General features: G+C 40.1%; 1 protein-coding gene across 2 annotated transcripts in view; it reads right to left on the bottom strand.

Moving 5' to 3' along the window:
* Positions 1-20,997, bottom strand: part of ITGBL1 (integrin subunit beta like 1) — a 2,504,690-nt gene that overhangs the window by 2,152,548 nt on the left and 331,145 nt on the right. The gene's annotated exons all lie outside the window — the stretch shown is intronic.

Here is a 20,997-nt window from a genome sequence, read left to right as displayed (position 1 = left end):
AAGCCATAGATGAAGGGAAGGTAGTCCACACAGCCTGTCTGGACCTTGCAAAGGCATTTGACACAATACCCCACTCGGGCATCATAGATAGCTATCCAGCTTAAATATAAACCCTTATGTCACAAGATGGGTTGCAAACTGGCTCAAAGACAGAACCCACAGAGTGAGAGTTGCTGGAGCCATGTCAGACTCAAAACCGGTCACAAGTGGTGTCCCACAGGGTTCTGTCCTGGGACCACTCTTGTTCGGTATATACTTTTCCGAGGTACAGGCAAACGTGGGAGGACTATGGCTCACCAAGTTCGCAGACGACTGCAAACTGGGCGCCATAATCAACTCTCCAGCTGACACAAACATCCTTCAAGAAGGTCTCACAGTGACAGATAACTGGTGCCAGCGCCATGGTTTAAAGCTAAATGCCAAAAAATGTATAGTCATACCCTTTGGCAAAAACAATGTGCCCACAAATTACCACATAGGCGGAAACCCATTAAGTACAGAGAAAGTTATTAGGGACCTGGGGACCCAAGTTGATAGCAATCTCTCCTTTGAAAACCACATTGCCAAAGTGGTTAGAAAGGCCTTCTACATAGCCCACCTCATCACGAAGGGTTTCACATCTAGATCAAGAGAGGTAATCGTGCCCTTTATTCATCCCTCATCAGGCCCATCATAGAATACAATGCCCCTTTTGGGATGTACCTTACCCGACACCTGCAGCAATTAGAAAGACCCCAAAAGTATCTCGCCAAGAGGATCAAGGGTCTCAAACAGATGCCATATACTGCTCGGTTAAAAAAACTCCAGCTCTACTCAGTTGCATACCGCCTACTTGAGGCGATCTATGCCTGACATACAAAGCTATGTCAAATCCAGAATTAATGGACATGCTCCACCTCAGTAAATCTAAATCCCTTAGAGCCACACTCGAGGGACTTGAACCTCAGCACAGAAATAAATAGAACTTGCTGGAGGGACAGGTTCATAACCCAGAGGCTCCCTTCACTCTGGAATAGAATTCCAGTTCATGTGAGGCAGAGCACCTCACTGAATCTCTTCAAGAAGAATCTCGATAAGTGGATGGGGGATCGTAGGTTTGTCCCAGGGATTACTCCCGTGTCACTATTAGACAGAGGCACAGTAAACTAAACCTTAAAAAGGGCACAGTATACTCAAATCAAGGGGTGGCGTAAGCCATACAGAATCGGGCTAGGCTTATAATTGTCCCAGGGCAGATAGCCTAGTATGAACCTATGAACCTATAAGAAGAATGATTATAACTAATGCATTAGCCAAACATCATAAAGATAGGGGGCTGACATGTGTTTAAATTTAAAGTACTACAGGTACTATATAGAGATGTGAGGGGTGGGGATATTAATAACAAACCTGAAAAAGCAGAATATAAATGGATAACCATGTTAGAAGCTGATAGGTACCCGGGACTTAATAACTTAGTAAGTATATAACTATATTGGTAGCTAAGCAGAAGCAGTACAAATAATAGATAGATATATAAAAAAGGTTTACCTTCATAATGTCATGGATGCTTTGTGTGATCGCGCATAACATTGAACCATATGAGTGAATTTCAGAACGTGTTCGCGGCACTATGTCGAAACTCACTTAGTGGAATCCGGATGTCGAAAAGATGTTGTTCAGTTGAATGGCAAATTGCATTCGCAATTCAGCCATTCGAACATCTGTGAAGCAAAATTATGGATTTATGCAAGTGTGCTTTTGCTCAGTTGTTTGTCACACAAACCATCCACGACATTATGAAGGTAAACCTAAAAAAAAAACATATGCGGAAATGCCAATATATTTCTTGTGAAGTTTATGTCTTCCTAATTTTATGTACATATTTTTAGATGTATTATATAGGTCGAATACATTATAAATCTTGTAGTTGAATAATTTATGTTGAACTGATTTTATGTTAAACTGAAATTTTTTTTTATTGGTTGGTTGTCTCATGTGCTCCATTGAAATGCCTACTTAAAATGTATTTTAAAATGGATTAAGTATACTGATGAAGGGTGTTACCCAAAAGCTTTATTCTGTCTTATGTGAATACATCAAGCGTTTGAGTGTTTTTTCATCCGTTTTGTTTCTAAACGATTCCACATAGACAGAGGGGTCATCATTGGAGGGGGATGATGAATTTAACCAGGTCATCACTCAAATTTTAGTAGATTAGTCTTTGCACAATCTCTGAATATTGAGGTACTTGTAGACACTTCCAGCTTCAGTCTTACAGTGAATGTGATAGATTTACGGTCCAATTTGACTAGGGAAGAAGTTACAGCTGGTGGGGAAGAGAGCTGTCCCATACTGATGAATACCAAATCCAGGATTTTGTTTCCTCAGCTGAACTGCAGACCAATTGTTCCAGAATTTGTATTTATGAAGACCAGAAATCTTTGAGCATATATGTTAGGGATGTATAATTCTCCAAGCTGCTGGAAGGGTAGTTTAAGTCTCCTAGGAGAATGGTGTTTGGCCTAATGCATAGGGACTCCATACTAGTTAGGTAGGAGGTATGGGGCATGGGAGGCATAGAAGGGGTGCTATAGTTAGCTAAGATGTGATACGGGATTTTGTTAATGGTAAGTTAGCCGTGAAGGATTTCCTGGTTGTAATCCTGTCACACAAGCCTGGAGATGAGATTTTGTTATAAGAATATAGAGAAACTGTGGCCTTTAATAACTCTGTCTTACGTGGTGGGCCAGAATGAGTGGAGGGTGTTGAAACTCTGCAGTGATGGGTTGCTCTCAATGGTCTTAAACCACATCTCCAAAATAATGCATATATTGATGTATTCGGGTGAGGGCCTGCAGAGTGGAACTTTTCACTAAGGATGCTAAGGCTGAACAGCAACACACTTATGAGGATTCTGTTTCGTTATGTTGGAAGCTTGTAAAGACTGACATTACCCCAAAAGAGTGACGTTATCTAAAAAAGACACTATATGGGTGAAGAAGGTTTTTGCCAATATATGAAAGCCTTAGGAAGACTTGCATGTAATCCCTGGCAAAGTAGGTAAGACGATCTACCATGTCCTCTTGATATATGCTTGTAAATATATATATATATATATATATATATATATATATATATATATATATATATATATATATACATACACATATTATATATACATATATATATATATATATATATATATATATATATATATACACACACACACCCATACATACATATATATATATATATATATATATATATATATATATATATATATATATATATATATACACACACACACACACACACACACACACACACACACACACACACACACACACACACACACACACACACACACAGGTCTACTTTTAAATCACAAAATGTCACTAAATCAGACTTTATAATATGGAGAGGTAAATACTGAATGGTTAGAATCCTGAAAGTAAATGATTGAACACGTTATTAAATGTTCTACATGCCGAAGTTTAAAAAATTGAAAAATGCACTGCAGAGATCTTCTTCCGGTTTCTCATCTACTTAACTTTAACAAGTAATGTCAGCAAACAAAATATACAACAAAATGCGTACTTTTTGTATTTGCGCTAATACATACCCGTTACAATATACCACTTGTACATATCTACATATTATATGTCTCTGCCTTAATCACAAATTCAATAAATACATTTTTATTCATATAACATGTTCAGCATACTTCTTAACAACTGAGTGATGACTTTGTGCTTTGGTAAGCACAGAGAAAATCTTACAGGTATACATTAAGACTACATGTCTAAAAACAGCAGCAAACATCCAGCTTTATATTTGAAACATACCTCACAGGATGCGCAGTAGCAAACCCCGCCCAAACCCTGGCCACCATCCAACAATCGGTGAAAGGAAAGTTATATTCATTAGCTAATAGTAGTTTGCCCTTTTCCTCAAGATACTGCAAGCTCGGAGTTGGTATATTTAATTTGCAGGGGGGCTTGACCCCTGCAAAAACAAAGGAAAAAAAGTACTTGCAGTTGTTTGCAAACCAAGGCACGCCCTTTTCACTTGTCAATTACTGAGGCTATGCCCAGTTCTCAGACACTGACTTGTGAGGTACATTTATAATACAAAGCTAAACTTCCTATATTTTTAAACTGTTTACAAGGGATGATTAAAGGTGCAGTAATAAACAATATCATAACTTTCAAATACCGTACTTGCTTGCAACATTGGTATAAGTCCTGTAGTGTGAAATGTAACGTCCGATGTTTGCTTAAGGAAGTAGTGTACACATTTAAAGTGGTAGTCATGTATTTATACATGTTCCGTTAGTGCTTTAATGCATTTTCGAAAATGTGAAACTTGATCATTTAAACTTTTAGGATTTTAACCACTCGGTATTTTCATCTCGATCTTATGATGTTTGATGTAGTGACATTTCCTGATTTAAAAGTAGACCCATATATATATATATATATATATATATATATATATATATATATATATATATATATATATATATCTATGGTATACATGCATTTGATCGGCCAGTGGATAGTTGATCGGGTATTGTCGAAAGCAGTGCAGCAAAATCTCAAAAAAGCGATTGCAAGAGTTGCGAATTGCAAAATATCATCGTCTTTTTAACCCATGGTAGTGCTCCATTTAGGTGGTAGAGCTGTTGGAAATGTTGAATTCTTTGTTTTTATGACATTCCAACCATTCTGCATTACGAGATTCGTGCATAAAAGTCGGGGTTATACCCGATCGAGCAATGTGCGCTCGATCAAATGAATGTAAACAGATATATATATATATATATATATACATATATACATATACACACACACACACATATATATATATATACATACATACATATCTATCTATAAAATCATGCCTCTCAACGTCTTAGAGCAAGAAATCTGGACAAACCCATAAATAAAAGTGGGACAAAGGCTCAAAAATACGGACAATGTTCAACTATTGCTCTTATAGACTTAGAAAGTTGATAGAGCAATAGGTTTTGAAATAGCATGAGTTTCCTGAAGGGTATGGAGTCTGAAATTCTAATGTCTGTCATTATTTTGCTACTTCAACCTTTAATGACTTGCCAATAATTTACCAGAAAACCACATTTTTTTTTTTTTGAAAAATGGACCAAAGATATGAGGAAAAATCTGGACATTCTGCAAAGATCTGTATAGTTGAGAGGTATGACATACATGTGTGTGTGTGTGTGTGTGTGTATATATATATATATATATATATATATATATATATATATATATATATATATATATATATATATATATATATATATATATATATATATATATATATACACACACACACACATAGATATATATATATATACATATATATATGTCTATATATCTATGTGTGTATATATAATATATATATATATATATATATATATATATATATATATATATATATAGATATATATATATATATATATAGATATATATATATATATATATATATATATAGATATATATATGGGTCTACTGTATATATTCGAAAACTCACTTCTTTGAATATAAACAGTATACCTGCGGTTACGCAAAAGTGCACTTCTGCGAACATCGGTTCAACAAACCAATAAACAGTACAACATTGTTTTTGCAGGGGGGCAAGCTCCCCTGCACCACCCCATGTGGGGGGCTGTGCCCCCCACAACCCCCCACTTAAGTATACCAACTCGGAGATCGCACTACAGTGGGGAAATGCATAAATTCCCTTTCCCCACTGTAGTGTGCTTCGGCACCTTTACTGTTCTTCTCGGAAGTGCACTTTCGCGATACCGAGAATCCACTGTTAGTTTTCGAACAAGTGGATTTATATATATGTATACACATACACACATACATATATGGGTCTACTTCACTTGACCTAAAACTCATTTGACTGACACACAATTGACCTAAATTTCATTTGACTTGAAACTCATTTGACTGACTTCCATTTCACCGACATGTAAAACATAGACACTTTGCGGGTTTCCCTTCACCTGTAACTTGTTTGTGATAAAAGGAATTACTGTAACATGCTGACTGTTAGAATTTTGATAGTCATATAGATAGTAGTATTGTAGTGTTTCTAAATGTGGGTTTTTCTATCTACATTTTTATGGGAAGTATCTAAAGTAATTTAGCAAATGTTCTGTGGGTTCCCAGCAGTAGTGGCAGCATGTAGAATACTGTAAGGCAAGTTAAAGGTAGATGCCCTTTTCCCCACTGTAGTGCGATCCTGAAGTTTTATATATAATAATTGGGGGGAGCACAGCCCCTACTTTGGGGTGTGTGAGAGGTGTAGACCCCCACCTACTTTGGTTGTCTATTGTCCCATTTCTGCTAAGAGGGTTAGTAAGTAGTTTTTAAGTTCTGGAAAGGGTTGGTTACTGGTGTTCTAAGTGTGCTTGTCTATGGTTTAAGATTTAGTATGTTGAAATTCAACATTGTAAGCTGTCAGTGAAATGGGAGCCGTCAAATGAAATTTAGGTCAATTGGGTGTCAGTTAAATAAGTTTTAGGTCAAGTGAAGTAGACTTATATATATATATATATATATATATATATATATATATATATATATATATATATATATATATATATACATATTTCTTTATTGGACCCCCCCCCCCCAAATGAAGTCAGAAGCTAAGACTACTTAAGTTGTTAGTACTGCTGCATGATACTCTGTCAAACTCAGGTTTACCAAACTCATTGTCATCTTAATGAATTTACTATTACAAGTTATTCAAATTCTAATGCATGACCAAGTCCTTGAACCCACTAATCTTGAGATTTTGCATACACTTCCTTAATTGCATTATATTTTCAGGACACCTCAACTGCTATGTAGTTGTTTCAATCCTTCTCTTTGCTAGTTCCTGTTAATTTGCACTCTGCAGTCTTACTGCCAATGAATACTGAGTCAAAGTATACTGTGTAAAATACCATGATACAAATTAAAAAAGCCTGAAAGATGATGGCTAATCTTTTTACATTTGCTTCAGATTAGATTCAAGAAAATAATTTTATCTAAAACCACAAAGTTCCAATCCATCTTGTCAAAGGGCTTCTCTGTATCAAAGCTGGACAACAGTAATAGCTGATCCATCCTGTTGCTATACTCTACTACTCAGAGTTTTACGTTATCAAACACTGACCCACCATGACCAGAAATTAATAGTTTATCAGCCATTTTGGGCTAATTTCTCTCTCTTTCATTTCCCTGCTATTTGCGTAGTTTTGCACAAAGGGCAGCGCCGGTTAGCTAGGGTATAAGTATTCCCGGGCTCCACAAAGTCTACTCTTCAATTTTTCCCTTGGAACTAGACAAACTTTCAACTTAAGCACTTAAACCATTCACTTATTAGCCCGGCACTTGCTCAAAACTCATAGTAAGCACTAAGAAACCTTAACACTAGACCCCCCTGTACTATAGAGAAGGACAAGGCTCTCTATTCGACCTTGCCAGCCAATCAGTAAAACAGTTCACTGTACCTATCCAGGCATGTCCAAAGGGCAGTTTCAGGTGTACTCTCCAGTCCAACTGGTGAATCTGGGCATTTTGAGGCAATGTTACAACTGTCTCATGTACACAGACAACCCTCTCCTCCTACCACCAAACACTAATACATGCCAGATATGCAATTATGCAGCCAAACTGGAGACTAAGCTCTCTCAACCCAAGAATGGACCAGACAGTCAAGAGGAGAAGGGAACTCCTTGCATCACACCACCAGTCTCACATAGACCTATGAAACCAGCCCCGGCAAAAAACACACATAAATACACAAAAACATACTTGGAGGCTCTAAATGAAAATCTGCAAAAGCAACAGAGACCTCCAAAGCAGACATCCAAGCAACCTCCACCCCCCCTCAACACAAAGCATGAAACACATACTTCACAAAACCAGTCTGCCATGCAATCACAGCCCGTAAGGCAAAATAACATACCCAACACACTAGTAATAGGTGACTCTATAGTCAGGCACACTGACGTCCCACTCACTAGGCTGAACAAGATGAAGGTTACTGTTAGCTGTCTGTTGGGTGCCAGGATCCGTCACATAACACAAGCACTCAGGTCACTCCAGAACAAGTACAAATATGACTCTGTCATTGTCCATGTTGGTGTGAATGACCTGAGCTGTACCTCCCTGGACTACATCAAAAGAGACATGGAAGACCACTCTGATGATGTAGCCCAGGCCGCTATGTCCCTAGCCCTGAGTAGCATCCTGCCCTCACCAAGAATGATACAACGGTATAAAGAAAAAATGATCAATTTCAACAATTGGCTAAGCTTTTGGTGTCATTCAATGGGGATCCAGTGTCTACCAGCCTGGGATGACATGCTCGACAAGCCACGCTGCTCCGCTAGAAACGGCTTGCACCTCTCACCCCTAGGCTTTCAAATACTGACAAAGGCTCTTGCCACCCCCCTAGTGCCTTTCTTAGGCAAGGCTCAAAAGACAAACCCATCCCCATAAATAGCACAAGTAACAAAAAACTTAGGGTAATGCTATTCAGTGTCAGAAGTCTAAACCTCAAAATGCACGCACTCGAGGCACTCCTCAGTATGGAGAAAAATCGATATATGTGCAGTAACAGAAACCTGGTTTAAGGCTCCAGAGAGCACCCCAGCACTACCAGGCTACAACTCATACCATACATTTCGGCCACAAAACCCAGACCGAAACACAAAAGGTGGGGGTGTATCCATATTCATCAAGGATACCCACACCTCCAGGATAGTGGCACAGCACGATGCTTCAGAGATCATCCATGTGCAACTAATAACGGGCAAAACTGCAATTCAAGTTGTAGCTTGCTACAGATCACCCATGATGTCCCAGGACCCCCATTCTGCATTTCTGGAAACACTGGGAAGCATAAAGGTCCTGCCAAACACCCCGATATTGGGTGATTTCAATTACCCAAACATTAACTGGGAGAACTACTCAAGTACAAACTCCCTTGCCCAAAATTTCCTAGAATTTATAAACTCAAATGCCCTGGATCAACTGGTTAACACCCCCACCAGAGGTAACAACATATTGGACCTGGTCATCACCAACATGATTGACTGGTGCTCCACACTGGAGGTCAACCCCTCGCTGGTTAGATCTGACCATAAACTAATCACTCTGGATAGCCACATTCTACCCCCGGTCAAAGAGACCACCGTGAAAAACTTCTTACTTAAGACCGAGGTGGAAAGTTTCAAAGCCCCATGCTAAAGGATATGCTGTCCAAGCTGCAAAATTGTTTACAAATGCACTCTACAGGCACCTACAAGAATGGATGGATCATGCGATCCCAAGCAAAACCAAGACTCGCTCCTCCAAGAAAAGGAAACCTGTCTGGTGGACCCCTGCCATAAACAAGCTATACAATAGAAGGAGAAAACTAGTACAGAAAAGAGTAAAATCTCAAGAAGGGACGACATCCCTTATCAGTATCAGCAAGAAACTACGATCCCTCATAAAATCATCCAAGGCTAGCTTCAAAAGAAATATTGCCAAGGACTCCAAAGACAACCACAAGGCATTCTTTAGCTATGTCAAGAATCTAAGTGGCAATTCTCAGATCTGCTCGGAGTTAGTGCAGAATGACACAAAATACATTGAACCGACTGACATCGTCAACATTCTCGCAGACAGGTTCAGTGCAAACTTCAACCCCCTCTCACCCCCAAAAGGGTCCATAACCATACCAAAAGAATGTAGTGCCCCTGAAATCACAGACACTCAGGTTAAAACAGCCCTCTCTAAAGCCAAAAACACAGCATCAATGGGACCAGACTGTGTCCCAAGCTGCATCCTACACGAGCTTCAAGACAAGAAGAACTGACCCCTCACCTAAACACACTGTTCAAACTCAGCCTCTCCACAGACTAAGTGCCCATAGAGTGGCTCACAGCAATGATTATTCTGCTCACCAAAGGTGGAGCCACAACAGACTCTGGGAACTATCGCCCTATAAGCCTGACTAGCTTGGTCTGCAAGGCTATGGAGCACACCACCATGGATCTCATTAACAGAGACATTGGGAACCTCCAAAACACTGGAGCCTACCCAGTTCAGCTTTGTTAAGGGCATATCATGCCTCCTAAACCTGGCAGACTTCTTTGAGACAGTTACCAAGGCTATAAACAAGGGAAAGGTGGTCCACACAGCCTACCGAAACCTCACAAAGGCCTTCGACACCATTCCCTATTCAGGTATTATAGACAAGCTCACCAGCTGAACATAAACTCATACATCACAAGATGGGTTGCCAACTGGCTCACAGACAGAACCCACATGGTAAGAGTTGCGGGAGCTAGGTCTGACTCTAAACAAGTTACAAGTGGCATTCCCCAGGGCTCAGTCCTAAGACACCTCCTGTCCGGCATATACTTCTCAGAGATACAGGCAAGCACAGAAGGACTATGGCTGACCAAGTTCGCTGACTACTACAAACTAGGGGCTATAATTGACTCTCCAGCTCACACAGACAACCTCCAAGAGAGTCTCACTGAGACAGACACCTGGTGTCAAAACCATGGCCTCAAGCTAAATGCCAAAAAGTGCATAGTCATCCCCTTTAGAAAAAACAAAGTACCCACAAACTAGCACATAGTTGGAGGTCCCCTAAATATGAAAGATGTAATAAGGGATCAGGGGACCCAAATAGATAGTAACCTCTCCTTTGATAATCACATTGCCAAAGTGGTTAGAAAATCCTTCTTTGTAGCCCACCTAATCACAAAAGGGTTTGCATCCAGATCAAAAGAGGTCACTGTGCCCCTCTATGCATCACTCATTAGACCCATCATAGAGTACAACACCCCATTTGGGAAGTACCTTACAAAACCATCTGCAACAGCTGGAAAGACCACAGAAGTACCTCACCAAGAGGATCACTGGCCTCAAACAGCTGCCCTATGCAAATCGACTGAAGAAACTCCAGCTGTACTCGGTTGCATACCACCTACTCAGAGTTGATGTCTGCCTTACATACAAGGCTATGTCCAACCCAGAATTGATGGACATGCTCCACCTAAAGAAAACCATACCCCCTTGAGCCACACGCTCTAAGGATCTAAACTTCACCACAACAATAAATAGGACATGCTGGCAGGATAGATTCTTGCCCCAGAGACTTCCCATGCTCTGGAACAAGATTCCACTCTACATTAGACAGAGCTCCTCGCTAACCCTCTTCAACTGAGACCTTGACGAGTGGATGGGAAACAGAAAGTTTACCCCGGGGATCACTTCCATGGCTCTGCTGGACAGAGGCACAGGGAACTAATCTAAGGGGGCTGCGAATGCCAACACATTCCAGCTAGGCTTATAAATGCTTTCGGGCAGATAGCCTAGTACCTACCTATGGACCTATGTACAAAGTGAGTCTGAGCCAGTTGGTTTGCAATACAGGCAAATATAATCATGACTTAAAACTGAAATGGGTCTGTACAATTCTGTCACTGAGGGGTCCTTATCTGGTTTCAAAATAGGAAAGTAACAGCACTCTTCCAAGGGGGGGGGGCATTATCCAACACTATTTAACTTGGTAAAATAATTAATAAATGTCTGTTTACCCTAATATATACCTCCAGAGGCAGTCTGTTCCTTGGATTTCCTCACTTGACTGCTTCATAGTAACAAGGTGCAACCAATGCCACTTTATATGGAGCACTCAATCCACCCAATTCTAGGTTTACTAAGAAGATGCTAATCTGATCTAATTTGCTATGCATCCAGACACTCTGGGAATAAAGCCCACATTAATACCTTGCAAAGGTGGTCAGGACCTCCCAGGACATAACCTGAAAACTTCCATTCATGGGATACCTTAACCTGCAGATCTGCCTTTTAGCATTCTGCTACCAGATGCCCCTGCTTGTAGGAGTCATCTCAAAATAGGTCCATCTCAGAACCACCATTGCCTTGTCTAACTTCATCTCAATACAGTGTCAAACTTGTACTAGCATGCCCTCTTCTCTCCTCCTCTCCTTTAACATCCTGAACAGGCTCTGACCATGGACTAAGAATCTTCTACTTTTGCACCCTCCTTCACTTGTGAGTGTATCCCTCATTCATCCTAGCTTCATAGGATCTTATCTAATTCAGCAAAAAGGCATTTCAACAAGTCCCAGACCCTTTGCAAGACAATTCTTAAATAATAATCTTTGCCCAGGAGATTGAGTTGCACTGGTTCTATGACTCCATGAGATAGCTTTGGTGTAAGATGGGAAGAAATAGAGGTATTAGATTCCATGAGTAAGAGAGAGAATCCCCTGGAATGGCAGGAAGGATTCCAACTGCCATGTATACCCTAATCGGATTAAATTCAGAACCCAAATGCTCTGATGCCAGTAAGCAAGATGAAGTCTCACAGACATAGAAAGGTTGTATGTTGGGGACCTGCATAAAATGTATAGTCATGCTGACTGGGATGATTGTTCTTGACATTTAGAGGTCTTCATACCTCTCAACTGTCCAGCTTTTTGCTTTATATTTTGGTCTGTTTCTCATAAAATCTGTGGTTTTCTGGCAAATCAGTGAGGATTGATGTCACTAAAAACTGGCATACATTTCAGTTTCAGACTTTATACCATTCAGAAAATGTATGCTAACAACAAATCCTGTTATTATAGCAACTTTTTAAGTATATAAAAGCAATATTTAACACATCTGTTCCTATTTTTGGTCTTTCTCCCCTCATTATTTTGGCTTTGTACAGATTACATATGCTAGACAGTTACGAGGTATTAAACTTTTCCATTCTTTTTTTAGCCTTCCTTCCATAGTTTTTTAAAACCTTGATTACTAGCTCCTTGTTGTTTAAACTGCTTATTGAAAAAGAGAGTGGAGGTGGACAGAAACCTATTATTTGGTCTGATAAAGTAGAGTTGAAAAAAATCTGAGTCACTCCTAGAAATAGTTTTCCACTTTCACTACACTACAAACACTTTCAAAAGGGCAAAACAATCTCTTTATCTAAGGAACAATTTAAATATCAGATTTAACATAATCAAGAAGATTTTGAGAGCAAAGCCAAGCACGTCTTCTGAAAACTGACCGAGGAGCAAGTCAGCACTTTGAAATATGCTTAGTCACCTAGTCACCTGAGAAACAACTATGACATGATGCATTTAAGGAATTCTTTACCTTAGCAGAAGGAAGGTTAACCATTAATTTCTGCATGCTCTCAAGGGACACAAGCAAACACTTCAGCATAAAAGAGTTGTACAGTCTAAAATCCTGAAAGTTAAGTAGTAAGAGAACATATTTTCTTCCCAAGGTTATCCATCACTTTCCATCTTTGTCAGAAAGAATGGGGTTAATTATGAGTAACTTTTTGTAGCAGCAGAAGCTTTTAGAAAGAGATATCTCTGCTGGATATGCTTTACAGTTAGAAAATTGGGTACGTTTATGTCTGGGGCACTTTGCATAACCCATCAGACCTCTTGGGAGCAGGATACTGACCCTCTGGTTCAGCTGGAGGCATGAGAAAACATTCTCTAAAGCAAGCAATTCATGAAGAATTGGATGCAGCTTTAGACCTCTAAGTTTAACAAATCATACATTTTCTGTGCAATAGAAATATATTCTGGTCCCACTGAAAAAAAAATATTTCCTGTTAGATAAAATGTCAGAGAAAGAAATATCTTCAGCAATGAAATCTGATGTTATACTTTCCTCAGAATAAGAAAAGACACTGCTCGTTTTGCGGATGTGCAAAAGGTCCATCACAGCTGGATCCAAGGATGTATTGTATGTCAGGTGTAGATAGCCCCTCAGTAACCTGAAGACAGAGTATAGAGATGGGGCTTTAAGGGAATCCATATAGAACAATGTGTTTATACCCTGGAATCTCCTGGTAAGGAACCTTTGTGAGTATTCCAACTTTTGCCTACGTCTTCTCAGGTACATGCCTAAGAAGCCATTATACTCAATGTTGGCGTCTGATAAGAACCAAATTAAGTGGCACCAAGATTTCTTTTTACCTGGCTGCCACGTACTTACAAGTTGGGTGACACAGAAATATTTTCTTACTACCTTGGCCACAGATCAGACTACTGTCTACATATGTTTCCAGATGCCTGACTACTAGGTCATCTCCTGGGGATATCTTATCAATGGAGCAATTTAGCCTAGGTGGCAGTTCTGCCAAGAAGTGCTATAATGCATTTCTTGGCATTGAGTTTTAATCCATTTCTTTAGCATCAATCATTTGCTTCTGTCAGACCCTCCTTTAAGATATTTGTGTGATTGTAAATTGGAAGCTATCATAGAATCCCCAGTCATCTGTCAACATGGCCAGCCAAAGGCCCTGGACATCAGCCTTTACCTTTGAGACGTAGATGCTAAATAGAAGTGGTCCCAGCATGGAGTCCTGATGTACCCTGCTGGTGACTGATCTCTTAGTGGGGGCAGTCTCACCTATCCTGACTTCCTATGTCCTGGCTGTGAGCTAACTGGCAATCCAGTGATTTATGTAGGGGTTTATGCCCACTTCAGTGAGTTTGTCAACTATACCAGAGTTGGGTATTGTATGAAATAACTTAACCAAGTCCAGGTGGGTGGTATGCACCATTTTCCCCTCATCCATTACCTTAGTGACCTTTTCAAAGAAATCCACAGGTTTAGTAGGCATGACCTTCCTATGACAAAGCCAAAAGGGGCTTGGTCCAGTGTCTGAAGTTTGCCTTTTTGTTGATCATTTCTATCCATGGCTTTGCATATTAAACTAATCAGACTAATAGGTCTGTAGTTCCCTGGGTCAGTTGATAGTCCACCCTTGTGAAGTGGGATAACCATTGTAGTCCTCTATTCTCACAAAACAAAGCCTGTTTTCACACTATACTTGAAAAGTGATGAGTCATTTGAGAGTGGCCCTGATATATCATGTTTCAAGCTATTTAGGAGACATCCCAGGATATTGTTGGAGCCCATTGAGGTTGCATTTCTCACCTTAGCAAGTGCCACCAGGACCTGCTTATTGTTAATAATTGGGGGGGGGGTTATGCTAGTAGGTATTTCATTGCAGAAGTGGAAGGTGAAATCTGAACTGGTCAGCCAGCAGATTTGCAAAGTTGCTCTGCTCAGTAAAGGTGGCACAAGTGACCATCAGTTTGGCACACTGCTATGTGCTGCCGTTGAGATTTTGGACATAGCTGTAGAAGGTCTTGTGGCTGTCTTTAGCCCTTGAGGCTACCTTGACCTCATGGCCTTGTTGGACTTAGTACTTTTTGTTTCCCATTTAGTTTAATTTGAGAGCTCCTATCATTCTGGGAGTTGCTCTTCCACATTTTAGCCATGACTTTTTCCTTTTGTTTTACACCCTATTAAGTTTAGGATTCTGGTTCAGTTTGGGCTTACCTCTAAGATAGATATAGCAGCCTCTATACAGCCATTCACATGGTTGCATAGGGTCTCTGTGAACAATTTTGCATAGGTTGCTGTTAACTCGGGGATATGAGGGGCATTGAATTTTGACAAACTATTACTTAATAGGATGTAGTTTGCTTTGGAATAGTTCTTAACTGCTACAGGGTGTGCTGGGGTTACTGAGTTGTTTATTTTAAAGCAGACGGCTTTGTGGTCCGCCCTCACCGGTGAGCTTGTACCACTGGGGGTGATGCAGTGCTCTCCCATATTGGTGAGTACCAGGTCCAGTATATTTGAACCACTGGTGGGTGTATGCATTGTCCGGTCAAGGGTATTTGTGTTAATGAAGTCAAGGAATCATTGTGCCTGCGAGTTTGAGGCAGTGTACGTTTCCCAGTCTATAGAGGGGTTGATTATATTCTCTCATGGCTAGGGTATTTAGTTTAATGGTAAGGGTCTCCAGTAGGTCTAGGTTTGAGCTATGAGATTCTAGGGACATAGAGGGTGACCTATAGCTTACTAGGATATGGTGAGGGACTGTCTGTGGGGATCTGCATGTGGATAAATTCCAGGGCATCAACCTGTTTAACCAACACAGAATTATACTTGATGCTAATATAGCTTGAGACTCCTACACCTTTTATCCTGGTGTGTGCAGCTGATGGTCTAAATGTGTGGAAGGTAATGAAGCCTTGCACTGTCAGAGTGCATTCTGCTGATTTAAATCATGTTTCAGTAATGGCACTGATGCCTATTATCTCCAGAATGAGGAGATCTTCTAGGGTGTTGAGTTTCTTTTTTAGGCTCCTAGCATTGAGCAGTAACATCTTTAGGTTTCTATTGGTTTTATTTGCTAAGTTGGTGGGTCTGTCAGTTTGGCATGGTCTAAAATAGGGTCTAAGGGGGTGGATAAAGTTTGTCAATATTTGGAAGCCTAGGGGAGACAGGTGCTTTTCAGAGCAACATGGTTTGTTAGACATGTCCTTCCATGCTGACAAATACTGAATCTCCCTGGAAAGACATGGAAAACTAAACCAATTATAGAAGTCAATCATCTTTTGTTCATACCGTGTCATCATCCTTGGTGAAGGTAGAACGCTGATCGATGCAAGGCACATACCTACCTGCGACACATATTCAGAGAGATCAACAATGTCTCTCTTCCAGTCCATTTATGTCTTAGGTCATTAATGCCTACATGGGCTAGGATAGAATCATAATGGCAACTGTGGTGTAGTGACTTGACAGCATATGTAACTTGGCAGATCCTGGCTCCATATAAGCAACTAACTCTTCAGTCTGGTGAGTGGTACTTCTGTGTGTCATACAATGGAGTCACCAATGACATGAGTCCTGGGTAATGTGTTTGTTGGCCTTATAGGCTTTGCTCTTGGGTCTCCTTTGGGTGTAGACATATTTCTGGTGTTTCGTGTTGCTTTTGGCAAGTGCTTTAGAAGGCTGAGGATAGCTGTTGCTGTTTATAGGCTTAGGAGGTCTTTGAGGTTTGGGACGATTGCCTTATCTTAAGTTGGTCTATGTGTGTGGTGGATGTAGTCTGTGTGTTCTTAACAACCTTGCTTGTATGCCAGATTTTTGCATCCAGTGAAGTGGTGTATGTGCATCTCTCACATATTCTGTTTCTTTAAGGGTTGATTGCTACTTTGTCTCAGGATGCCCATATCAACCTAGCTCCTGTGAAGACATTTGGGAAATGCCTATCCATGTTGTCCGGGCATGCATTTGGGAGAGGTATTGTAGGTTGCGGACTGTGTTATACAGAGGTCTCCTTGGGTGGTCTCTGGGGTTTGTCCTAGACTAGGTTAGATTATGCTAAGATCTGATAGCTGCTCTAAGCTTGTCAAGTCTAAGGGTAGTTTTATAAATAAAATGTACTTTCTGGGTGTTTCTATCTCTACAGGCACTGTTAACCTCTTGATGTAAAAACTCCAAAAAGGATTGCTTGCAAGTGTAATGGTACAACAAAACAACTTGCACTTTCTTGACAAGGTAATTTCAAGTATTAGAGACCATTAAATGATTTAAAGGCAAAAATCAACAAGTTAAGCAAAAATAAAGAAAAAGAACTCAAACAATTAACTGAAGTGCAAAACAATAAAATAAATCTCTTATCTGCCAAGGATGGAGCAGGATTAAGCCAGGACCCCTCAGGGTGTGGAGAGAGAACCACACGGAAGGGAGCTCTGGGAAAATGAGCAGGAGACAGTTTGTAGTAAGGGAGGTTTATTCAAGTACAATACCAGCCTCAAGAGCAATACTGCTTGCTGGATAAGCTATTAGTATTATGGATATATGGGAAACAATGGGTGGGAAAGTATTTAAATAGGTTACACTACAGACAATGGCAATGAAAGAGAGCAGGGAGGATTATCCTCCCATGCATGTTATGTTGTGAAAATATCACAGTATGTTCTTTATGAGTTATTCTCCTTCAATCATATCCCTTATTGTCCATTATATGAGCAGTTTTGACCAGGCAATACTTATAAAAAAACGTTTGCAGACTTGGATCATTTCTTTTCTCATAATAGCAATAAATGTGTTGAGTTTCAGGTTTCTGGAGTGCATGTTACCTTTGCAGGGACTAGCCAGCACTTGACACCTTTGACTGAAAAAATAAATCAGTAGAGGAAGACACTTAAAAGAAATGATAATGCTCTTATTAAGGTAATTTAATCACACTCTGCATCTTAATAAAGTGCGCATGCAAGTGTGTTAAGCAGATGGCAAAAAACATAAAAAGGGAAGGAAGTCATTGTTTTACAGAGTGCATTTAATTTTTCTAGGGATTCTAGCATAAGGTACATTTATCAGTACTTCCATTCTAATTGAACAGACAGAGAAGTTTAATGGAAAAGGAATGACAAAAATATCATCCTGTGGGGATGGATATGGAATTAAGAACTAAAATTAGTTTGAATGCCATGTAAAAGTAACTACTTCATTCGGAAATCAGAAAAAAAATGGACCTCTAAAAATGGTGTTCTTCCAAAAACATGTAAAAAGAATGGAATAAGCCTCAAAGGAGAACAGGGCTTCGGGACAGAAACAGCTCAACTAATGAAAGCTCCAAACCCAAGAGTACAGGTCTTAAGTGCAATGGTTGGCAAATGTGTGCATCAATGACTAGGTAGCCAGGGTATTCTAGCTGTTTGCAATGGGCACATTCCTGAAACATGTAGCAGTGACAGCTATCCTCTGATGGAATGCCCTATCACCACAGTGGCTAATGACCTATTGGACTTCCAGTAACAAATGATGACAAAGCTGGCAGTGCATATGGTTACAGTCTGCCTATACAAATAATCATAAACAAGGGTAAACTACAATGTACCCCGAATAGCTAAGGTACACAGAATACATTACACCTTTTCAGCAGACAAAAGGAAACTAAGGAAATGAATGGAGTTTGTAAGCTGCCTCTCCTGATCTTTTTCTGAAATGTGATACCAATAACTCATGACAGTGAGATGGGGCATTGAAGCAGCTTACAGGGGGGGGGTTGAACTGTAGCTGATGGCATATTCTCTCACCTTGACGTGGGCATGGGGTACCACCACACAACATAAATGACTCTAGAGGAGTATAGAGGTTACTCTAAGCATACAACCTAGTGCAGTTTGATGAGTATGTGCAATGCAACCACCATGGACAGTGTATGTTATATGGAAGCAATCATTCAAATGAAAAAATCAGTTTGTTGTTAAAGCCATGGATGATTAGGAACTTAGAGCTCATAACGGTCGACCATCATTTATGATGGTGACCCAGCCACAAATCCTTGTTTTCCAGCCAGCTCTGGCAGCACTGAAGGACAGACCCATGACTATGACCCAGGTGACCCGTTCATTCAGTGGCTCAAGCACCTGTTGGAGCTGGCATGGGGGAACACAGGAAAGAGGATGCTCAGTTTATTTGCCTCCTTCTTTTGGGGTAATGGATGTGTAGTGTATGTCAGGATACTCTCCATGGTTGAATTCCTGGTGGAGAATGGAGATCTTAGGGGAAGAAGATGCATGAAGAGCAGGGCTACTCGATTATTTCACATATGGAGGCATGGATGATTATAACAAAGACACACTGCAAGCCAATCCCTTGAATGTGAACTAGCATGCACACAGGTACTGCTTAGTGGAAAAAAACTCCCAGGGCATGGATCATGGCTCAGACTCCAGGTTTACTTGGCTCTCACTACAGGGAATGAATGGGCCAAAGGGCTTTAACCTAGGGAAATTAATGGGATCGCTGAGCAGTTAGCAGGGCAGGCCTTAATAGTCAGCATGAGGGGTAGGGGGGTCCTTGTCCTCCACTGTGACTCTCACAAGCTGACATACTTGCAAAACTAATTTCTCTAAGAAGACTAATCCCCCAAAGGGTAGATATGAGGTGCTAAATATGAAGCAGAAGGAAGAAAAGATGAGCTCTTTGCTGCTAATGATCTAACAACCAGAAGTAATTACAAATAAAATAATGGACTGATGGAGTGAATGCTAAGAATGCACAAACAGGAGCAAAGGAAGGTATATCAAGTGGGCCTCTAGTCCTTATGAAAGATTAGGAAAGGCTCTTTACAACTCAAAACTAAGAGCTCTGAGATCTGCTGGGCAGAGGTGAAGCCTTTGATGAAAAATGTTTTCCAGGACACAAGTAGCAGACAGCTCAAATGATGGACATTTAAAAATGTCCACTATAAAGGTAATATCCCATTGTGTATGGAAATTCTTCAGCAGATACTGGAGATTACATATTTTTTGTGGGCGATCTCTCATTAGTATATGCTGCCCAACTTTCCATCAGATCAATGAATGAGAGACAGCATCCTAAAAGGGTGAATAGGAAATTACATTTCAGAGATGTAGCCCTTGACCAACCACATCCACGTAAAGTTAAGAAGGGTCCAAGACACAAAGGAAATCTAAAAGGGAATAATGACTCCTCAGCCACTGGCATTGACACACACATGTAGGTAAGCTGTTGAAATGAGACAAGTAGTAGATCAAAGGTGGTATGCAAAAAATAAAATATGTGAGCCCAACTTCATAATGCAATCCAGAAGACCAAATCCTTGAACTCACTGTCTCAAGGAAAGAGGAGGACATTCTGGGCATATTACCACTCGCCAAAAAATACATTCTAATAATAATCCTGATAACAATTCACTATATGGCAGAGTCAACACTCACACTGTACTTCTACCATCCCTTAGCAATATTTTAATTATTACTGTTATTTAATATTCATACTTTAACACTGTTACTAATTTCTGCTGCTAACAGAAAAAGATGCAGCAGCAAACATAACTGCAGCAGAAGTTACATAAAAATAAAAAGAGGTCCTCAAGCTTTTTATGTATCCTCCTTCACCAAGTGAATCTGGAAGGGAAATAGGTGATATAAACAGTTTAAAGCTAGAAGCACGTCAGTGTCAAAGTACTAAACTGTCTTGCCATACCTGTCCAAAACTTTGGACTTTTTCTCAGTCAGTAATGTCACAAACTGCTATAGCCTGTGGGTCATATACTGGTCTGAAGAGATCACACAGGTATCAGCAACAGGATGATTAATTTTTACAACTG

The sequence above is a fragment of the Protopterus annectens genome, chromosome 5.part0, assembly GCF_019279795.1.
Source record: "Protopterus annectens isolate FY-2018-M chromosome 5.part0, PAN1.0, whole genome shotgun sequence".
NCBI lineage: Eukaryota > Metazoa > Chordata > Ceratodontiformes > Protopteridae > Protopterus > Protopterus annectens.
Note: the sequence above shows the minus strand (reverse complement) of the source record. Positions and strands in the feature narration are given on the sequence as shown.